We start from the raw sequence: 22,669 nt of genomic DNA, 5'->3' as shown, positions 1-22,669 counted from the left end.
GTGCTCGACCTTACGGAGTACGGGTGGTTTTGGAAACGGAAGATATTGCACGCATGGCGTGGCCTGTTCGCTCTCCCATTTTGAATCCCATAGAGCACGTCTGAGATGCATTAGGGAGACGGGCTGCATCACTTCGAATCCAGCAACCACTCGCCAAGACTTTCGAGCAACTCTTCAGGAAGACTGGGCCTCACCATGAGATTGATGACATCACTCACAGCGAGTCCCGTCGTTGTCCGGCCTGCGTTGGTGCCAGAGACGGTCACATCCTATACTGAGCACATTGAAGACTTGTCAGAATATGGTGCAAACCCGTTAAGTTGAAAAAAAAACGAAGAACATTTTTGTCACCGTTATGCATGTTGCAGCTGATTACGTTATGTGTTCTCCCTATTTCTTTCTATTTTACTATCACGTGTTTACACTGTTTTGTTGCAAAAGAAGCGCAACCTTGCAAAATTTCCGTTTGTTATTTAATTTTGGTCACCAGTGTATTTTACGCTGCATTGGGGGAGATTTGCAGTTATCTGAAGAAATGAGCAAGGTTTAATGTCTCGTAGACAGCCCAGTCATTAGAGGAGCATTTGCTCGCGTTATTGTGAAATAGGTAAGTAATCGACCATGTCCATAAGAAAACCATTCCAGTATTGCACTGTAGGAGTTTAGGTAAAAGTAGCTCAGTCAGCTGGTGGTTTGAAGTCAATTCTTCCCGAACATGAATGTAATGTCTTAACCGCTGCGTAACCTAGCTCGACACCGTGAATGAGTACGCAACACTGGAACTTATCAGACCATCTTTAACGATGGATGACGTTGTTTCGTTTTTTTAGAACGCCGAAAAGCTGCAACAGAGTATTAATTAGTAGAGCAAGTGTGGCAGTGGGACTTAAGATAGCTTACATTAGGCTAATACCAAAATGACGCATAATCAGTATGCTGAAAGGGGTATTGGTGAAGATTAATAATAGTATCATTGGGGCAGCTGACGAATTTGACTACTTAATTCAAATGTAAGTGGCCCGTTGACACACGTTGAAAGCAAGAGGCAGGAGAATATGAAGGGACTTGAGTTCGTTTCGGAAACCGAAAACTCAGTTCAAATACAAATTCCCAACCCGCCTCAAAAAGAGACAATGAAGTGTATGTATTGCCCTTTACAAGTTATGGCAGTGGAATATGGAACATTAATACGCAAGCCGTCCGAAGATTGAGGCATTCAGTAAGAAATATAAAGAAGCGTGTCCAAAATGACCACAAAGAAAAGAAAGATGTTAAATGTGTAAGAAAAAATACACGAGTTGAGGATTTCATTGTTACTTGTAGGACTGAAATCAAAATGATTAGGGCTTGCAGCCAGACGAAATGAAGTCGAACGCACGGAGAACATTCTTTACTGGGTGTCTTGTGATAAAAAACGACGACCCAACAGAAAATGGGCAGCCAACATAAGGAAATTTTTGATTACGTTGTTCTAGAGATCGTACTACCTGCAAAAATCTATAAGAAGACTTTATCCAGGAACGAATGAACGGAATTTCGCTTTCAAAGAGAGAAGAAAATTGCAAGATCCCACGCCAAGCGAATACGATCAGTGTGGATGTTTGCTGCAACGGGTATTTTCATGTCCAACTTTCCTTGAAGCTAGTTTGATGGATGATTGTTGATATTTCATCTGTGTTTCTAAGTGGGAGTACCCGCTTCGAATTCTTTGTTATCAAGTCCATTGGAATTTACATCTGTTCATACAAGATGGTTAATATGGAATTTTGAAGGTAATACGGACATGACGGCTTGGATAGCTACTCAGCTTTCCTCCATCAAAATCTGTTGTAGTTCACTAAACAAGTCCCAGCAACTACTAAAGATGATCCTGTGTATTCAACGTAGAAGTTTTTTTTCGTGTTTTACCAAAAACATTATCAGGATCTGAAGTGGGCATTTTTCACCCATAGACTTTTCATGTTCTCGTAAAACATTTTTTTTTCTCCTTCTGTCCGAGTTTAATGTTGTCAGAGAAAAAATTCCAGTCGACATTACGTTAGTGCTAATTCCACTAGACATTACGAGAGCTTCCGATTTTGCTAGATGGGAATGTAGGCCAGCAGCATTCGCTGAAGGACAACGAAATGCAGTTCTTGCCGCTGCAGCGCCGGAAAATCTCGTCATGAACGCCGCCTTGCCTCGGTGAATTGTCGGCATCAACCGCAGGTAGCGACCACAGCGAATTACTCTGACCTAAACCCAATTCTCAGTAGTGAGAACGAATTGTTTTATGAGCCTTGTGTTCATTTCTCTGTGTCTATTATGAAAATCGCTGTGTCTACTATGAATAAGGGAGAAGAAATTTACATTTCTTTCTTTCTTGTACACGTATTAGAATCTTTGTTCAGTGGAATTTCCTCGAGTTCAATAGGTTTCGTAGTTTAGTCACAGTACCTGCCAGTGGAATTTATTTTAATATATGTTAATATATACTGTAGTCTTCTTTTAAAAACCAGTGTATTAGCCAAGATCGTTGTGTCCACATAATTACTGGACTGCTTGGTTCAGCAATGTGTATTGCCCTCCTAAGCGCCATAAATCCGGACAGTGGTAATTACATCATGGAATGCTTACAGTACTCCTTCTGTCACATGAGTACTACACAGTACGCATTAAGTCGAGACATTACAATGACATGCCAGGTGCACTAACATAAAGTATGTAAAACTTGGAATACGAATGATACGAACAAGAGAGACAAATGCCACATCTTGCCAGTTCGTGATAACTCTTTATCGCAGTCAACATGGGATTACACCACGAAGCGGCAGGATGTGGCATGTGTATGTCTTTTCGTGCCAATCCTACTCTAAGTTGTACATACTTTGTGATAGTGTACCGCTACCACTCAGGTCCGGACACCGTCTCAAGTATACTTACGGTGTCCTCGACGGCTGTGACGAAAAGAGTGTAAGAAAATCGTAACGCCTAACTGTATTGATATTTACGCCCGGCAAGAGCGTGAATAGAGCATTTACTTGACACAGCGGACACAAGAAAGAATGATGATAATACGGGGGAAGGGAATCCATACTTTTGTAAAATAGTTCTCTGATCTCTGATTATTTAACAGCATGCGACTCACCGCCTTGTTAATATAGGGTTGCGTGAGACGCTTTTAGAATCTGTTGGAACTGTTATCTACGTGGAGCGTTCATAGAGACAAAAACGTAATCGTAATCTCAGGGATCATATTTCGTGTTATCACATTAAAATATTGCTACAGGATATCTTTACCATAGCGAAATTTAATTAAAAGAAACCTTTGAATTAAAGAAAGAATTTCCTTTCTTTAAACGGAATAATCCTTGTTTTGCCGAGAAGCAGCCAATGTCTGCACTGAACTGAAAGTTTTAATCTGCCAGGAAGTTTCATATCAGCGCACACTCCGCTGCAAAATGAAAATCTCATTCTGGAAACATCCCCCAGGCTGTGGCTAAGCCATGTCTCCGCAGTATCCTTTCTTTCAGGAGTGCTAGTTCTGCAAGTTTCGCAGGAGAGCTTCTGTAAAGTTTGGAAGGTAGGAGACGAGATACTGGCAGAAGTAAAGCTGTGAGGACTGGGCATGAGTCGTGCTTCGGTAGCACTTGAACTAAGTTATCTCAGCAAAAAGATTTTAAACTCCAAAAACGTTACAGCAAAGGCGATTTTAGCTGAAAGGCGGAAACATGAAAGGAAAAATAACATAGAAACCAAATATGCTGGAATAGCATGGAATGTGGTCTGGAAAAACATCAGTAGTGATGTTCTTTCGTCTGACGTGAGAACAGCGTGGTACAAGGTAGTCAATAACATCATCAGCACTAATGAGCGCCTCTTTGCCGTCGGTTTAAGTGACACAAACCTCTGCAGCAAATGCAACCTCGTTGATAGTGTCCCTCATCGTTACACTTGTGGAGATCGGATTATCAACTGGAGGTGGACCAGGGAGAAAATTTCTCAAATAACAAGAACTTCAGCAAACAATGTACCGACTAACATTTTCTTCAGACCAGAGGAAAGTTACTACCCTCAGGCAAAAAATAACGCAGTGATTTGGTTAATGGGCAAATATACAAGTTATGTTTTTAACAATATTGGGAGCGATGAACATATTGAATACAAGATGTATATGGAAAATGAATTCGAGAAAATACTCAAATATCAGAATCACAATAAGAAATATGGTAACATGCTCCGAATTGTCTTCAACCGAATGGGTATAGGTTAGGAACTGGATTCCTAGTAGAGGGAATGGTTTGGGTCACGTTCCCGACCCTAACCTCACCTGCAAGTCACACATGAAAAATAAATCAGCAGTACAGCAGATACAAGAATATGGCGAGAAACATCTGGTGTCTGATATAAAGGAAGATCTTGAACTCCCTATAGATGCGTTTAGAAGGCTGGAACTGACAAAAATAACAAGGCAGTGAAATATTTTGCGATGTCGCTGTTCGGGACTTCTCTTCTGTCCATGTAATTTACCCTGGAAAGAACACATATCAAGGATTTACTGAATGATTAATTTGGGTCTGGGAAATGATGATGAGGAACCGGCTGCAGAAGAAGAAAATGTGCGTGCTGAACTGCCACCAGTTGAAGGTGACAGTGAAGGTGCTAAATTGTGCTACTACTAAAGACTCATTTTTTGAATGCTGTAATTCATGACTGCAATTATCTGTCACCTTATTTATGTCATTTCATTGTAGTCATTTTTGTTACTGTTTCTAGTGAATAAAAAAAAAAAAAAAAAAAAAAGATGGTAGAGCACTTGCCCGCGAAAGACAAGGTCCCGAGTTCGAGTCTCGGTCGGGCACATAATTTTAATCTGCCAGGAAGTTTCATGAAAGTTTTTAGTTTTTACTTTAATACAAAATAAGAGTAATTGATGCACATTCTTTTTTCTACGAATTATGATGTAAGTCTTTTAAAGCGTCCGTTGGTGACGGAAAGCAATGAAATTTTTCTTATGCAAAATGTCTGCCAAGAATGTCGATTGTTCGACCGTTCTTGTAGTTTATCCAGCGTACTGAAAACCTTGAAAACAAGCCTTATTTTTACTTCTGCATGTCACTATATACACGAAAGAAAAATGCACAATTAGCATTAATTACAATATATTATTTAAAATTCAAAACTTACAATACGAAATGGCCGCCGTAGCGTGCGTTTTTTTCAAGGCTAGAACAGAGAGTGAGTGTAATAACGCTGGTCTTTTTGGTTTCTTGCACCATTGAGTAAAAGAACAATTACATTGCTACATAGATTCTATACAGTTAGCTTATAAAGTCTGTTTGTACCGTTATTATTTCGTTTCATTACAAATTACCATTCTGACAGTTAATTACATGTTCATTTTCAGAGTCTCCGCATGATATTTTCAATATTTAAGGTTTTAGAATTTTTCATTTTACATCGTTTTGTGTCCGACTTGTCGTCGCACGATTTAATATTTCGTACCGCGTATCGGTACAATAAAGTGTTTCTTTAAATACCTACGGCAAATTTGTCATTGACGAAAGCGAATGGTAGAAACCCATGCCGAACAAAACAGTCCCATACCATCACACATTCTCCGCCCCTGGTAGCTCAGTGGTCAGCGCGACGGAATGTCATACCTAACGGCCCGGGTTCGATTCCCGGTTGGGTCGGAGATTTTCTCCACTCAGGTACTGGGTGTTGTGTTGTCCTTATCTTCAGCATTTCATCCCCATCGACACGCAAGTCGCCGAAGTGGCTTCATCTCGAAAGACTTGCACCATGCGAACGGTCTACCCGACGGGCGGCCCTAGCCGCACGGCATTTCCGTCACACATTTTACGCGGAATTCCTCAGTCGCCACAACACGCTCGGGTAAACACCGTCGCCAGGCACCTCCAACTTCATTAAGGCCCGCCTCAGTAGCACATGCTCTTCCACTGCAACGCAAACCGGTGACAGCACCCTTTGCACCTCTTCAAGTAAGGTGCAGCGTTTGTCGTTGAGTAGGTAGCATCTAATGAATGAGGAGGTTCCACGCAGAATCGGAGAGGAAATAAATACGTGGAAAACACTGATAAGGCGAAGGGACATGATGATAGGACACCAGTCAAGACATGAGGGAATGAATTCCCTGATCCTAGAGGGAGTTGTAGAGGACCAAAACTGTAGAGGAAGACAGAGATTAGAATACATCAAGCAAATAATTGAGGATGTAGGTTTGCATGTGCTTCTCTGAGATGAAGAGGTTGGCACAGGAGAGATGTTTGTGGTGGTCTGTATCAAACCAGTCAGAAGACTGATGACACAAAAAAAGGGCGGCAGCAAGACTATATAAATAGTCCTAACGCATCTCGGCGGACCCTATTGCGACTGTCTGTGAGCTACAACAACAAATCCACGCAAATCCAACAGAAGTATCTGTCAGCACTAACACGATTCTTTGAAGAACGCAGAGTAACTATCCAAAAGTAGAAGAATTTACTGACCGATTACCAACGCAAAACAAATGCACTTCAAAAGAGTTTGGTACACTACTGGCCATTAAAATTACTACACCACGAAGATGACGTCCTACAGACGCGATATTTAACCGATTGGAAGAAGATGCTGTAATATGAAAATGATTAGCTTTTCAGAACATTCACACAAAGTTGGCGCCGGTGGCGACACCTACAACGTGCTGACATGAGGAAAGTTTCCAACCAATTTCTCATATACAAACAGCAGCTGACCGGCGTTGCCTGGTGAAACGTTGTTGTGATGCCTCGTGTAAGGAGGAGAAATGCGTACCATCACGTTTCTGACTTTGATAAAGGTCGGATTGTAGCCTATCGCGATTGCGGTTTATCGTATCGCGACATTGCTGCTCGCGTTGGTCGAGATCCAATGACTGTTAGCAGAATATGGAATCGGTGGGTTCAGGAGGGTAATACGGAACGCCGTGCTGGATTCCAACGGCCTCGTATCACTAGCAGTCGAGATGACAGGCATCTTGTCCGCCTGGCTATAACGGATCGTGCAGCCACGTCTCGATCCATGAGTCAACAGATGGGGACGTTTGCAAGACAACAACCATCTGCACGAACAGTTCGACGACGTTTGCAGCAGCATTAACTATCAGCTCGGAGACCATGGCTACGGTTACCCTTGACGCTGCATCACAGACAGGAGCGCCTGCGATGGTGTACTCAACGACGAACCTGGATGCACAAATGCAAAACGTCGTTCTTTTCGGATGAATCCAGGTTCTGTTTACAGCATCATGATGGTCGCATCCGTGTTTGGCGACATCGCGGTGGACGCACATTGGAAGCGTGTATTCGTCATCGCCATACTGTCCTATCACCCGGCGTGATGGTATGGGGTGCATTGGTTACACGTCTCGGCCACCTCTTGTTCGCATTGACGGCACTTTGAACAGTGGACGTTACATTTCAGATGTGTTACGACCCGTGGCTCTACGCCTCATTCGATCCCTGCGAAACCCTACATTTCAGCTGGATAATGCACGACCGCATGTTGCAGGTCCTGTACGGGCCTTTCTGGATACAGAAAATGTTCGACTGCTGCCCTGGCCAGCACATTATCCAGACCTCTCACCAATTGAAAACGTCTGATCAATGATGGCCGAGCAACTGGCTCGTCACAATCCGCCAGTCACTACTCTTGATGAACTGTGGTATCGTGTTGAAGCTGCATGGGCAACTGTACCTGTACACGCCATCCAAGCTCTGTTTGACTCAACGCCGAGGCGTATCAAGGCCAGAGGTGGTTGTTCTGGGTACTGATTTCTCAGGATCTATGCACCCAAATTAGGTGAAAATGTAGTCACATGTCAGTTATAGTATAATATGTTTGTCCAATGAATACCCGTTTATCTGCATTTCTTCTTGGTATAGCAATTTTAATGGCCAGTAGCGTATAACATTCGACGAACATGATACACAGGGTGATTCGCCTGCCTCTACCTATGGGCTTTAGGCTAGTCGCAGTGCTTTAGGAAATTAATGTAGTTAAATTTTGTACTAGGATACGTTTTCACTGAAGGCCACAGTTCTCGCGTTATTCAAGAAAAACGCGTCTGAAGGTAAATTTCGTAAGTTTGTTTGAATAATTCGAAAACTGCGGCTGCTATTGAAAACGTATCGCAGTACAACATTTTAACTACATTAGAGTTGCCCGCCCGGTTGGCTAGGCGGGAAGGAGCGCCCGGTCCCCGGAACGAATCCGCCCGGCGGATTTGTGTCGAGGTCCGGTGAACCTGTTTTTAGGCGGTTTTCCATCTGCCTCGGTGAATACGGGCTGGTTCCCCTTATTCCGCCTCAGTTACACTATGTCGGCGATTGCTGCGCAAACAAGTTTTCCACGTACGCGTGCACCACCATTACTCTACCACACAAACATAGGGGTTACACTCGTCTGGTGTGAGACGTTCCCTGGGGGTCCACCGGGAGCCGATCCGCACAATAACCATGGGTTCGGTGTGGGGCGGTGGAGGGGTGAAGTGGACTGCGGTAGTCGTCGTGGGGTTGTGGGCCACTGCGACTGCGGTGGGGACGGAGCGTCTCCGTCGTTTCTAGGTCCCCGGTAACATACAATCAATACAGTGCATTAGAGTTCCTAGAAAAAGGTCTTGTTCGTTTTTTCTATAGGATTAATCATTTTTACTTAGCAAGGGAGAGAATATGAAAATCTTGCTCGTGGTATTTGAAGGCTCCGTGGGTTGCATAAAACCCGTAGGTATGGGCAGCTGAATCACCCTGTATTTCCGGACACACAGCGAGGATCGCCCCTTAATGTTCTCTTTCGTGTAAAAGCCTCTTCCATTTCCTCATCGTCTCGTGTAGCAGCATCGGAGATGGCCAAGGAAAAGCACCAGTCGAACGTTCTGAGCTATTCACCAGCTGATAACATCTGCAGACAATCTCCACTTCGGCCAAACGATCGCATTTCCTCTGACCGGCCAGAAATTTGCTCTGCGCCTGCTACAGTAATCCTGGAGATAACCGGAGGGAATGAGGTAGTCGGAATTTGTGACTCGCTGAGCTGTTTACCGCGCCCACCGAGCAGGTCTATAGTGGCCTCAGCCTAACCACTGTACTCGAGAAAATTCGAAGAGTTTTCGCCACTAACAAAGACGGGCCGGATACTAGCTGTACAGCTCACTCGCCCACGTCAGAGCTTCTTTCTACTGCCCGTAAGTCAAAGAGGAGATATAGATCCTATGGTGTACTATTTTTCTTTTAACCATGTCTCCTAACTGGTTTGTTGCATCCCTCCGCGAATTCCTCGCTTGTGCCAACATCTGCATCCCAGAGTGACAATTACACTCTACATCCTCACTTATTTGTTAGATATATTCCAGTCTCTGTGTTCCCTTACAATTTTTACCCTCTATAGTTCCCTCTAGTAGCATGGAAGCTACTCCTTGATGTCTTAAGACATGTCCTATTACCATGCTCCTTCTTGTCAATGTTTTCATATCTTCCTTTCTTTGAGGATTGTGCGGAGAACTCCTCATTCGTTATCAGTCCCACTAATTTTAAACTTCATTTTACAGCGCCACATCTCAAATTCTTCGATTTTCTCTTTCCCGATTTCCCCATGTTCTATTTGACTGTGCTAATTTCGTCCGTTAAGTATATTGTTTTGCTTCGAAGATGGAAGAAATCCGTAACTTCGACTACTTCGTGGCTCCAACTGTAACAAGTTTATCGCTAATCTCATTTCTGCTGCTCCTCATTAATTTCGTCTTTCTTCGGCTTACTCTCAGTCTATATTATGTGGTGATTAGGATGTTCACCCCACAAACACGACCTGGTGTTCATTCTCACTTTCACTGATGACAGAAGTGTTATGATTGATATCCTTTCGCCCTGAATTTTAATCCCATTCTGAAACCTTTCTTTTACTGCTGTCATTGCTTTTTCGTTGTGTAACATGAACATCAAGGACCCTTTTTAATGCGAACACTTCGTTCTTGGCCATCCATTCTTTTTGTTCCCTCTTGATTCTTGTATACATTCTATATCAGCCGTCTTTCCATGCGTGCTTCTGTTTTCCTCAGAATTTCGAGCGTTTTGCACTATTTTACATTGTCGAAAGCTTGTTTTAGGTCGACAAATCCTAAAACGTGTCTGGATTTTTCTTAAGTCTTGCTTCCATTGTTAAGCTCTACGTCAGAATTGCCTCTCTGGTGTTACCCTTATTAAAGCCAAACTGACCGTCATCTAACAGATCTTGAAGTTTCTTTCCCCTTTTTCTGCTTATCATTCTTGTCAGCAGCCCGCATGCATGAGCTGTTTAGCAGATTGTGCGATAGTTTTAAACTTACCTGCCTTTGCTATCTTCAGAATTGTGTGGATGATATTTACCGAAAGTCTGATAGCATGTCTCCAATTTCATAGATTCAAACTACAAACTTGAATAGCCGTTCGGTTGCTGTGACACCCCCCCCCCCCCGGGACCCCCGCTCCCCACACCCCACGCCCCCGCCCCTCCTGAATTTAGAAATTCCGATGAATATTTTTCATCCCTTCTGCTTTATTTGATACTGTGAGCCTAATATTGGGTCCAGTATGTCTTCCATATTGACACCCGTTTCTTCCAACACGTCATCAACCAAGTCCCCCTCCCCTATCGTACCCCTCATAGAGGCGTCCAATGTACATCTTCCAAGTGTCCGCTCTTTCCCCTTTCTTTAACAGAGGAATTCCCGTTTCCTTCTTAAAACTGAAGGTTGTCTTGATTTTACTATTTTGTCGAAAACTGACATTTTAAGACCATGGCTGTGTGCAAGATATAGATCGACTCTTACACAGAAGATGACAGCAGCCAGCTACTTTTCACAATGCTATTTATTTAAATGTCGCCGTTGCCTTTTCGAACATTACAGGTTCATCTTCGGAGGGCTAGTTCACGTAAAGATGCATTTTACATTAGCTTTCACTTTTTGTTTTCCCAAATGATGTAATTTCTTTGGAGCGGTGGTGCCCTACAACCAAAACAAGATACGAGATAATGTTTTTTTAACTGTGATTGTAACTCGCAATTCTACCTAACAACCTGGTGGATATGGCTGTGGTACCCATTGCTGCAGACAGCAACAAAGAAAGAAATGTACAACGCTCACAATGTTAACAATCGACACCAAGGAAATGAACTTATCTAAGTTATCAGTCTACTGGTGTAGATTGTCTCGAATGTCCCAGTTCGTCTGAGAGAGACAATTATCTTCGTCACATTTACTAACGGCATTGTGTGTGTGCACGGGAGTAGTCAGTTTACTTTCAGCAGTTTTACGCACTTGCTCCCTGTGCTACGTTCATCTGCCACATCTTCGAACCCTGGGCAGTCTGGCGATGCGTGAAGGCAGCGGGAAGCGAGCCGGCCAGCGCTGAGGTAACTGCTGTCCGCTCCACGCGGCGCTTGTGAAAGCTACTGAGGCCGCGGCGTATCGCTTTCTGTTCTGGGCTTGTTTACTGCCGCCAGGCCTTCCGCTCTTAAATGTCTCATTAAAAACATGACGTCCACCCGCCGCCTTTCTAACTAAAAGCTCCGCCCTGAGGTCGTGCTACAGCGAAGATTTCAGCAAATGTACAAAAACAGTAGACCTCTTAGCGTATTGATATGAAATAAATAAATAAATAATAAAAAATCCGTTATTAGCGAAGTATAGCCTGTACTGTCACGTGATTTTTTACGAAAAGGCACTAACAGTGATGGCATTTGCAAGTTCAATAACGGAGGAATTTATTGCCGGAATAGTTACACTTTGTAACTACAGGTGGCACTGTAGTGCTGCAGCATGACGTTATACTTTCAGGTTCGCTGTCCGGTAAAAATTGTTAATAATATCCATTGTTTATTAAAAGTCTGAGCAGCAAAAAGTACTCTTTGCTCTCAGTCTAAATGTAAATACACGGAGTTTTCTTCTTTCTCTTACGTACTGTCCCACAAAATGTATACAAATAAAAATACACATGTAACTCGGACAAAGACTTACCTTGAATGAGATTTTCACTCTGCAGCGGAGTGTGCGCTGATCTGAAACTTCCTGGTGGATTAAAAATGTGTGTCGGACCGAGACTCGAACTCTGGAGTTTGCCTTTGACAGGCAAATGCTCTACCAGCTGAGCTACCCAAGGACGACTCCCGACTCGTCCTCGGAGCTTTAATTCCACCAGTACCTCGTCTCCTACCTTCCAAACTTCACAGAAGCTCTCCTGCATACCTTGCAGAACCAGCCCTCCTGGAAGAAAGGATATTGCGCAGACTTGGCTTAGCCACAGACTGGGGGATGTTTCCAGGATGAGATTTTCACTCTGCAGCGGAGTGTGCGTTGATAAGAAGCTTCCTGGCAGTTTTAATCTGTCAGGAAGTTTCAAAGACTTACCTTGTCAACCTATCTCAACAGAATTCATTTGTTGGAGTCCATCAATTGTGACTGCGACAGTAGTTCGTCGGGAAATAAAAAACACATTACTTTCGCTTGCGGAAAATTCACTGCGCACACAGATACGTTTTTACATAAAATGTGTTCCACCATGTCTTACAGTGGAGCCTCACTTTCTATGTTTGATTACCTGGGACTGCGACAGGTGCTAATTGAAACATTACTCACCTAACAGCAATCGGTTACTATACACAAATACATGCCACACTGTTTTTCATTCCTCGAATAGGAGGAACGTAAGAAATAAAATACGAAAGAGCGCAAACAGCGAGATTAAGGCTCTTTCGAAGCTTCTGTACGATGCTTGATCGTCAACACTGTGAAATAATTTTACTCCTGAAAAATCTTACTTTCTTATCGCAAATACGCAATAGGCTGTAGATGAGATGCAGAAGACTGTCAAGAAAGGAAAAGAGTTGGAAATTTATAGAAAATTCCTGTTACTTTTAATAATTATTTTGTCACACACGTTGAAGGACAGTAATAAGGTTATTACACTGAGCTAATGATGCATTCGTTAGAAACAATACAAAAATGTACGGCTTCATACCGTTTAATATTAAGAAATTTGGCGGATATTTAATGGGTCGAAGGCTAGAAACAGCATATTTTCGTGGCACGTAAATTCTAATACAAAAACCGTAAAATATGGCACATTAGCCTCAAAACGTAAAATTCAGGTAATTTAATGGTGTCTGCTCGATCCGTTCTCCATCAGTTAATCCAGAAAACTGACGTGCGTGTAAACAAAACTGTAAATGTTCGTTTGTTCATAAATCTCTAAAACTTCTTTAACGATTGCTTTGAAATTTTGATACAACGTTGCATATCTGCTGGAGCGCCATCGTATAATGTGTACACATTTGTCTAATATGTCAAGGGGGAAACGTTGTTACTAAAAATCTCGAAAATGCTTGACCTATTTACTTCAAATTTTTACATGATATTCTAATGAACTTTTCGATGGATATAGGCTATATATTTTAATGACTACAACATTTAAATATATATGTGTAAATAAAGGGAAAACGTTGTTACCAAAAAATTTCGAAAAGTTATTTTGGCTAATTTACTTCAAATTGTTACACGATATTCTAATGAGCGTTCGGACAGACATAATCTACATACTTTTTCAGTGTATATATTATGTAAATATATACGTAATATATAAGGGGGAGTAGTTGTTATCAAAAAATATCGAAAAGTTCTTCAGCAACACACTTCAAATTTTTACACGTTATTCTAATAAGCATTAGTAGTAACATATGCTAGATATATTTTTGTAATACATAAATATGCATATGTAATGTATAAAGTGATACGTTGTTACCAAAACTCTCGAAAACTGTGTAAGGTGGGCATGTGATTTTGACTTTTGTAAGTTATCGATGTGCACGTCAAAGAGAGAGCAAGTCATGTTACTGTTAAACAAACTTTGGCCTTCTTGTGGCACAGTCTTTTCCTCTGCGCAGTCTGATACATTTTTAGTTGAAGTATAGTAGGTGTTTGACATATTCAGTAGTGCTGTGTTGACTTGTGATTGTATCTGTTCGATGAAAATGGCATATTGCAAAGGGCAGCGTGGATGAATATGATGTACATATTGGAAGGCGACAAGAATATAAATTTTGAATAATGTTATTATTTGAAGAGAGTCTGACGTGAGACTGCAGCACTGCGCAGCTACTTTGTTACCATAAGTATTGTCAGCTAGTTAACTTGCACAGAGCTGAGAAAAGACCACCCCATTTCCCTGAGTCATGCATTAAGATATCAACTGATTAAGCTGTTTGGTTTTTATCAAAATTCTCTGTTAACGTTGTACCCTTTTCAAATCATTGTTCACTTTGTTACGCGTAGTTTTGATCAGACCATTGTTATATGTGAAAATCACTCGAAATTTTACTTTGATTTTTTGAATATATGCTTCATTCTAAAATCTTTGTCTTGGAATATCATTTCATAGGAGTAGTTACGCTCCTCATTCCACTGTTTGAAGAAGGTTTATCATTACTCACTGTCACATTGCACCATGTGGTATACAACTGAATATTGAGAAATAGAAATCTAACTTAGCCGCTGCCTGCTTGCTGTTTGCTGTTGTGCTTTCGATAAATCTGCAACACTGATGTCAAGACGCGAGGTAAGTGGAAATTTTGATTAGGGCCAGATAATTGTTTTACTCCAGTTCCGCATTTAATATAAAAACAAGTTATATTCAGACCAGTTACAGTTCAGTTCAAATTAGGTTCTATTTAATCAAAGGTTAGCGTACGAGTTTAAGTTGCATAACAGTTTGTCGGTACGTAGTTTTGGTAGTATGTGGATTTTTTATAGAGTGGGAGGTAAAGTTGGGCTAAATTTCATACAGAAACGTAAAGTGGGGATTTATAACTTCGTGACCTCTTTACTTCAAATTTTTACGCGTTATATACAGGGTGAGTCACCTAACGTTACCGCTGGATATATTTCGTAAACCACATCAAATACTGACGAACCGATTCCACAGATCGAACGTGAGGAGAGGGGCTAGTGTAATTGTTTAATACAAACCATACAAAAATGCACGAAAGTATGTTGTTTAACACAAACCTACGTTTTTTTAAATGGAACCACGTTAGTTTTGTTAGCACATCTGAACATATAAACAAATACGTAATCAGTGCCGTTTGTTGCATTGTAAAATGTTAATTACATCCGGAGATATTGTAACCTAAAGTTGACGCTTGAGTACCACTCCTCTGCTGTTCGATCGTGTGTATCGTAGAGCACCGAATTACGTAGGGATCCAAAGGGAACGGTGGTGGACCTTAGGTACGGAAGAGACTGGAACAGCTCATTACGTCCACATGCTAATACCTTTGTATTGGTCTTTTTCACTGACGCACATGTACATTACCATGAGGGGTGAGGTACACGTTCACACGTGGTGTGCGTCAGTGAAAAAGACCAATAAAAAGGTGTTAGCATGTGGACGTAAGGTGCTGTTCCAGTCTCTTCTGTAACTAAGGTCCATCACCGTTCCCTTTGGATCCCTACGTAATTCGGTGCTCTCCGACACACACGATCGAACAGCGGAGGAGTGGTACTCAAGCGTCAACTTTAGGTTACAATATCTCCGGATGTAATTAACATTTTACAATGCAACAAACGGCACTGATTACGTATTTGTTTATATGTTCAGATGTCCTAACAAAACTAACGGGGTTCCATTTAAAAAAACGTAGGTTTGTGTTAAAAAACATACTTCCGTGCATTTTTTATGGTTTGTATTAACCAATTACACTAGCCCCTCTCCTCACGTTCGGTCTGTGGAATCGATTCGTCAGTATTTGATGTGGTTTACGAAATATAATCCAGCGGTAATGTTAGGTGATTCACCCTGTATATGTATATACAGGGTGTTACAAAAAGGTACGGCCAAACTTTCAGGAAACATTCCTCACACACAAATAAAGAAAAGATGTTATGTGGACATGTGTCCGGAAACGCTTAATTTCCATGTTAGAGCTCATTTTAGTTTCGTCAGTATGTACTGTACTTCCTCGATTAACCGCCAGTTGGCCCAATTGAAGGAAGGTAATGTTGACTTCGGTGCTTGTGTTGACATGCGACTCATTGCTCTACAGTACTAGCATCAAGCACATCAGTACGTAGCATCAACAGGTTAGTGTTCATCACGAACGTGGTTTTGCAGTCAGTGCAATGTTTACAAATGCGGAGTTGGCAGATGCCCATTTGATGTATGGATTAGCACGGGGCAATAGCTGTGGCGCGGTACGTTTGTATCGAGACAGATTTCCAGAACGAAGGTATCCTGACAGGAAGACGTTCGAAGCAATTGATCGGCGTCTTAGGGAGCACGGAACATTCCAGCCTATGACTCGCGACTGGGGAAGACCTAGAACGACGATGACACCTGCAATGGACGAGGCAATTCTTCGTGCAGTTGGCGATAACCCTAATGTCAGCGTCAGAGAAGTTGCTGCTGTACAAGGTAACGTTGACCACGTCACTGTATGGAGAGTGCTACGGGAGAACCAGTTGTTTCCGTACCATGTACAGTGTGTGCAGGCACTATCAGCAGCTGATTGGCCTCCACGGGTACACTTCTGCGAATGGTTCATCCAACAATGTGTCAATCCTCATTTCAGTGCAAATGTTCTCTTTACGGATGAGGCTTCATTCCAACGTGATCAAATTGTAAATTTTCACAATCAACATGTGTGGGCTGACGAGAATCCGCACGCAATTGTACAATCACGTCATCAACACAGATTTTCTGTGAACGTTTGGGCAGGCGTTGTTGGTGATGTCTTGATTGGGCCCCATGTTCTTCTACCTACGCTCAATGGAGCACGTTATCATGATGTCATTCGGGATACTCTACCTGTGCTGCTAGAACATGTGCCTTTACAAGTACGACACAACATGTGGTTCATGCACGATGGAGCTCCTGCACATTTCAGTCGAAGTGTTCGTACGCTTCTCAACAACAGACTCGGTGACCGATGGATTGGTAGAGGCGGACCAATTCTGTGGCCTCCACGCTCTCCTGACCTCAACCCTCTTGACTTTCATTTATGGGGACATTTGAATGCTCTTGTCTACGCAACCCTGGTACCAAATGTAGAGACTCTTCGTGCTCGTATTGTGGACGGCTATGATACAATACGCCATTCTCCAGGGCTACATTAGCGCATCAGGAATTCCATGCGACGGGGGGTGGTTCGTTCTGTTGCTGTGTGTCTCCATTCCATGATTAATGTGATTTGAAGAGAAGTAATAAAGCCGGACGAAGTGGCCGTGCGGTTAAAGGCGCTGCAGTCTGGAACCGCAAGACCGCTACGGTCGCAGGTTCGAATCCTGCCTCGGGCATGGACGTTTGTGATGTCCTTAGGTTAGGTAGGTTTAACTAGTTCTAAGTTCTAGGTGACTAATGACCTCAGAAGTTGAGTCCCATAGTGCTCAGAGCCATTTGAACCATTTGAAGTAATAAAATGAGCTCTAACATGGAAAGTAAGCGTTTCCGGACACATGTCCACGTAACATATTTTCTTTCTTTGTGTGTGAGGAATGTGTCCAGAAAGTTTGGCCGTACCTTTTTGTAACACCCTGTATGTGGTGTCTGTTCTTGCAGACATGTCCGAAAGAACAGATATCAGATACATAATTAAGGCAATGACGGCCAATGATTCCTTCAGTGTAGATGCATAACAGGCTCGAAATTTTGGGAATCGGCGAGATGAAACGAGTAATGCGGCTAATGAGCTGGGGCACTACATCCGTAGTGTGTGATATAAATTCGGAATGGCGGGAGACGTGCTAGGACAGCCCGTGCCACCCCGACGAGCACAGCCAGTGCATCTGCTTAGCAAGAAGGGTTCGAATCCCAGTCCGGCACAAATTTTCAGCTTGACCCACTGATATAAATCAACGCCGACAGATAGCTAATGTCTTTATTTCTCTTGTGTCTTTTGCACATTTCCCTGATGAACATTCGGACGGGCATAGGCTACCAGTGTTTTGTAACGACAATGCCTAGGTTTTCTGTTAAAGCCGACTGCGAGAAACAAAATGCTGTACTACGCTGCGAAGAAGTGTAGGTTCGATTTCTTTCTCGCAGTTATTTTCACTACGATAAGAGGACATGTAAACCATTGGACAAATTGTTTCTTCCATATACGATTACATTAAAGCTTTGTTGCTACAGTGCAGGCCCTTTAATGGTCAGAGACGGGGTTAAGGATACAGGGTACTTTTCCGGCTTAATATTATGTAAAAATCAATACCCACTTCTTTCATGCACTGTTTACAATGTATGTGTTTTACAGATTTTTTGTTGGTATCAGGTAATACAGCACACTTTCTGGACAAATCAGAAGTATTTTGAATATTTTGGAACCTGCTTAGGGCTATTAAAAAATTGCAAAGAAATTGATGCACTTTTTTTTCCAAAATGCTTCCTTAAATCGAGGTATCATTTAATCCCTGAGAGACCCGAGTTTCTCCAGGCGTATGCAATTTTCAAACAACTTACAGGTATTCAGCTAGGTAGCATTAACAGCGACCGCCGATATTTCGGCGGGAGCACACCGCGCCATTTTCAAGGCAAACTGCAACGGACAGGTGATGTACAGGCATATTTAAAACCTCGGTTCTCGGACTAATGCAGGAAAGATAACACACACACTGAACACTAGTGCCACCAAAGATGACCAAAGTCAGAGATTTCGATAGTGAGACTACAAATTAGCAAGTGAGCCTACATTGATTCTATCCCTCTGTTTTTTGACAAGGGAGAGAGCAGAATTCCAAACAGAATTTAAACAAAAACCTCCATCCCTGTTTACAAAGTTGCTCGCTGCTTTAATCTCAAATGCCTCCTTAATACACTTACTAAAATATCAGAGTCAATCAACCGCAGTCGCTCCAAACGACGTAAGAAATCAGCTGAGTTCCTGATATGATGTTCAGACCGAGCAACTTGTGGACTCAACAAAGAAACAAGATGCTTGGCTACACGATATGTCGGCGCGCCGATATCGCTCACTATAGGATGGAAAGGAACCCCTTCCCCTCGGAAGGCCATATAACATAGGGGGAACAGCACTATACGTATTAAGACTCTTGATTATGTCCTGCAACAAACCACTTTTCTTCAGGAGGCTGTTGGGCTTTTTCTCAACACTTTTAGTAAGTTTTGATGTGGTCTCTCTCTTCACTCGTGTTCCTCTGTCTGATTCGTTGCGGTTAACTGAGGTTAGGTTTGGTACCGAATTAACTAATCTCTTTCGGCATGTGTTGACATCCACCTACTTTTTATTCAATGACCAGTTGTCTCCTGTGATCGCAAATTTGTTTATGGAAGAATTTGAGGAACGTGCATTTGAAACGGTGCCTTTGAAACCCACCTTTTTCTTCAGATATGTTGATGATATCTTTGTTGTTTGGCCTCATGGTAGGGAGAATTTGAATGCCTTTCTGGAACATCTGAACCTGATCCACCGGAACATTCGTTTTACAATGGAGGTGGAAGAGGATGGTTGCCTTCCTTTTCTTGACGTTTTGGTTAGGAGGAAGGATGATGGATCATTGGGACATGCAGTTTACAGGAAACGTAACCACACCGACTCGTATTTACAGGCTAATAGTTGTCACCATCCGGCTCAGCGTGGAGGGGTACTTTCGTACGTTGGTACACAGGGCACATGTCATTTCCGACTCTGAGACTTTACCACCTGAGCTGTCCAATCTTGAAGCTATATTTCGTCAAAATGATTATAGTGAAAGACAGATTGAACGTGCGTTGCGCTATCAACCAACTGTGCATCGGGTAATTGATGAAAATACTGAGTCGGCACCTAAGTTTACTGCCTTTTTGCCTTACTTAGGAAGCACTTCTAACAAGATCGGTCGTATTTTACGGATATACGATGTGAAATGTGTTTTCCGACCTCCACCTAAAATTAGAGTGCTTTTGGGTTCCATTAAGGATGATATTGGTTCGTGTAAGGCGGGCGGCAAACCTTGTAGCTGTGGCATGGCATATATTGGTGAAACTATCAGGACCGTGGAGGAGCGATGTACTGAGCATAAACGGCACACACGGTTACAGCAGCCAAGTAGATCTGCTACTGCCGAACATTGCTTGCATACAGGTCACTCTATGTTACACAACAACACCGAGAATTGGCATGTACGTCCAGCTATTGGAAAAATGTTATTAAGGAGGCAGTTGAGATTAAATTAGCGAGCAACCTTGTAAACAGGGACGGAGGTTTAAACTCTGTCTGGAATCCTGCTCTCTCCCTTGTCAAAAAACAGTCAATGTTACCTCACCTGCTAGTTCGTAGTCTCACTATCGAAATCTCTGACTTTGGTCATCTTTGCTGGTACTAGTGTTCAGTGTGTGTGTTATCTTTCCTGCATTAGACCGAGACCCGAGGTTTTAAATATGCCTCTACATCGCCTGTCCGTTTCAGTTTGCCTTGAAAATGGCGGGGTGTGCTCCCGTCGAAATATCGGCGGTCGCTGTTAACACTACCTGACTGAATTCCCGTAAGTTGTTTGAAAACACTTAATCCATTGTTATACATTTGAAGGAGACCAAATTTTTACCAGATATGCATAACATGATGGCTGAGGTACTAGACCTATTTAATTCCACCTATTATGTATATTACAAGGACAAAAAATATTACATCTTACATTTTAATTTTTATAATTTTTTTCCTAACAAAAATGTTATTTTTTCTGTAATTTAGTTGGTTCTGCCATAAAACTTGGGTCTACTACATAAGTATGGACTATTGCAAGTTTCAGAAAAAATAGAGCAGTGCTTTATAAACTTTAGGAAATATTTATACCTGAATTCCGAAAAATACAACTTGCGGGAAATTGCGAATGAAAATAAGAGTCCAATTAAACTGTGCCTCACAACATTCCTGAAGCACAGTCTTCATCCTGCAGCATTTCTTCATGATTAAAGCTTCCTCTAGGCATTCCTTTTAGCAATTCTTGCTTATTTAGTGACTTGAAGAGCGAATCTTTCATCTTCATCCACCCATTGTCAGTCACATGCAAGCAATTGATCTTCCGTATGAGAGCCACATTTTGTGCCCAAATTTCTCAGGACTTCCAACCTTCCTATCACTCCATCACTGAAACATATCACTGCATCTAGTACAACTTTTAATGTATTTAGTCCCACAAAAACATTCTTCGGTAATCTTTCGCATATGCAATGGTTGAAACTTTCATTTGTATTCTTAGTGCCCCCATGAAGACATTTACTAAGCAAAACAGGGTCACTCAGGTCTCTAAAAATTGGTTTTATTTCATTCATAACAGGCTCAGGAAGAGAATGCTTATGACGGTATATTTCACCACTTTCTTTTGCTTTTTGGCAACTACAGCAAGAATCTGCTCCTTTAGGGCAAAGTCCGTGAACAGTGTGATCATCTATGGACAACTTAGGAAAGCAGGTGGCTCATACAGCTTTTCTCATTGCTGTAACATCATTCAGAAGTGCTGTTCGTCTAATGACCATTCCATAATAACTCTGAAGAAGGTCTATTTCAGTTTATCTCGCCGACCGCTGTGACCGAGCGGTTCCAGGCGCTTCAGTCCGGAACCCCTCTGCTCCTACGGTTGCAGGTTCGAATCCTGCCTCGGTCATGGATGTGTGTGCTGTCCTTAGATTACTTAGGTTTAAGTAGTTCTAAGTCTAGGGGACTGATGACCTCAGATATTAAGTCCCATAGTGCTTAGAGCCATTTGAACTATTTCAGTTTCTGTCAATCTGCTGCGGTCAGACAGAGATTTTTCATTTCTCTTCGTAGCTTCCTCAATCTAGCACCCATCCTCTTTTGCACATGTCCACAACACTCCAATTTTGTTACGAAGGTATCACCATAAACATTGAACTCATTAATTTTACTGAAAGCTTTAGAGTCCCCATCGCCTAAGTACTTCGTATATCTAACGTTATAAACAGGCACCGGCCTCTGAAATATTTTTAGACCTCCATCACACTCCTTCTTCCACTGTAACCATCATAATTCTTAGAACATTGATGTTCAATATGTCGTTCAGTGCTACCATGGCAGGTGTGACAGTACTTAGATAAGCACTCAGCATCAACAACTTTTCCATTGTCCAAAGAAGTATCACTTACAACAACATTTAAGGAACGGTGTCCTCGACGTTGCCTTGTCCCATCAGGTGCAATAGCAAAGTTCCTGGTTCCACTAATATTTACAGTTTCTTCTACTGCACATTTCATAGATGCTTTAGACACAACCGTCAAGGCACCTAAAAGTATTTTTATTTAGTTGCGGAACCTACTGGGAGGAGGAGGAAGGTCCACCAAACCACAAAACGTTTGAGCAGCCTTTTTTCCTTTTCCTATTACACTCATCGCATACATCAAATTCAAATTCACATCATATGAATTATGCCCAATGTTCGAACTCATTTTCGAGGTAGATTTATTGCAGGATCTACACAGAACAACTAATTTTGACGCTAAACCCTTCCTGCTACTTTGTTGTGCAGTTATTTCCAGACAGCCTGCATCATCACATTGTTTACATTTCGCCACTTCCTTTATCAAAGAAGATAGGTTGCCTACATCAACAACAACAAATCCACCACAAACACCATCACTGTTAACACAAACATTTGAATCACCACGATGCTTGCCAT

The 22,669-nt window shown here is 42.1% G+C and overlaps 1 protein-coding gene across 1 annotated transcript in view; it reads left to right on the top strand.

Moving 5' to 3' along the window:
• The window catches only part of LOC124612475 (band 3 anion transport protein), an 860,143-nt gene that overhangs the window by 157,133 nt on the left and 680,341 nt on the right, over positions 1 to 22,669 (top strand). The window lies entirely within an intron of this gene.

This window comes from Schistocerca americana, chromosome 4 (assembly GCF_021461395.2).
Source record: "Schistocerca americana isolate TAMUIC-IGC-003095 chromosome 4, iqSchAmer2.1, whole genome shotgun sequence".
In the NCBI taxonomy this organism is placed as follows: Eukaryota; Metazoa; Arthropoda; class Insecta; order Orthoptera; family Acrididae; genus Schistocerca; species Schistocerca americana.
This window is presented reverse-complemented; position numbering and strand designations above follow the sequence as displayed.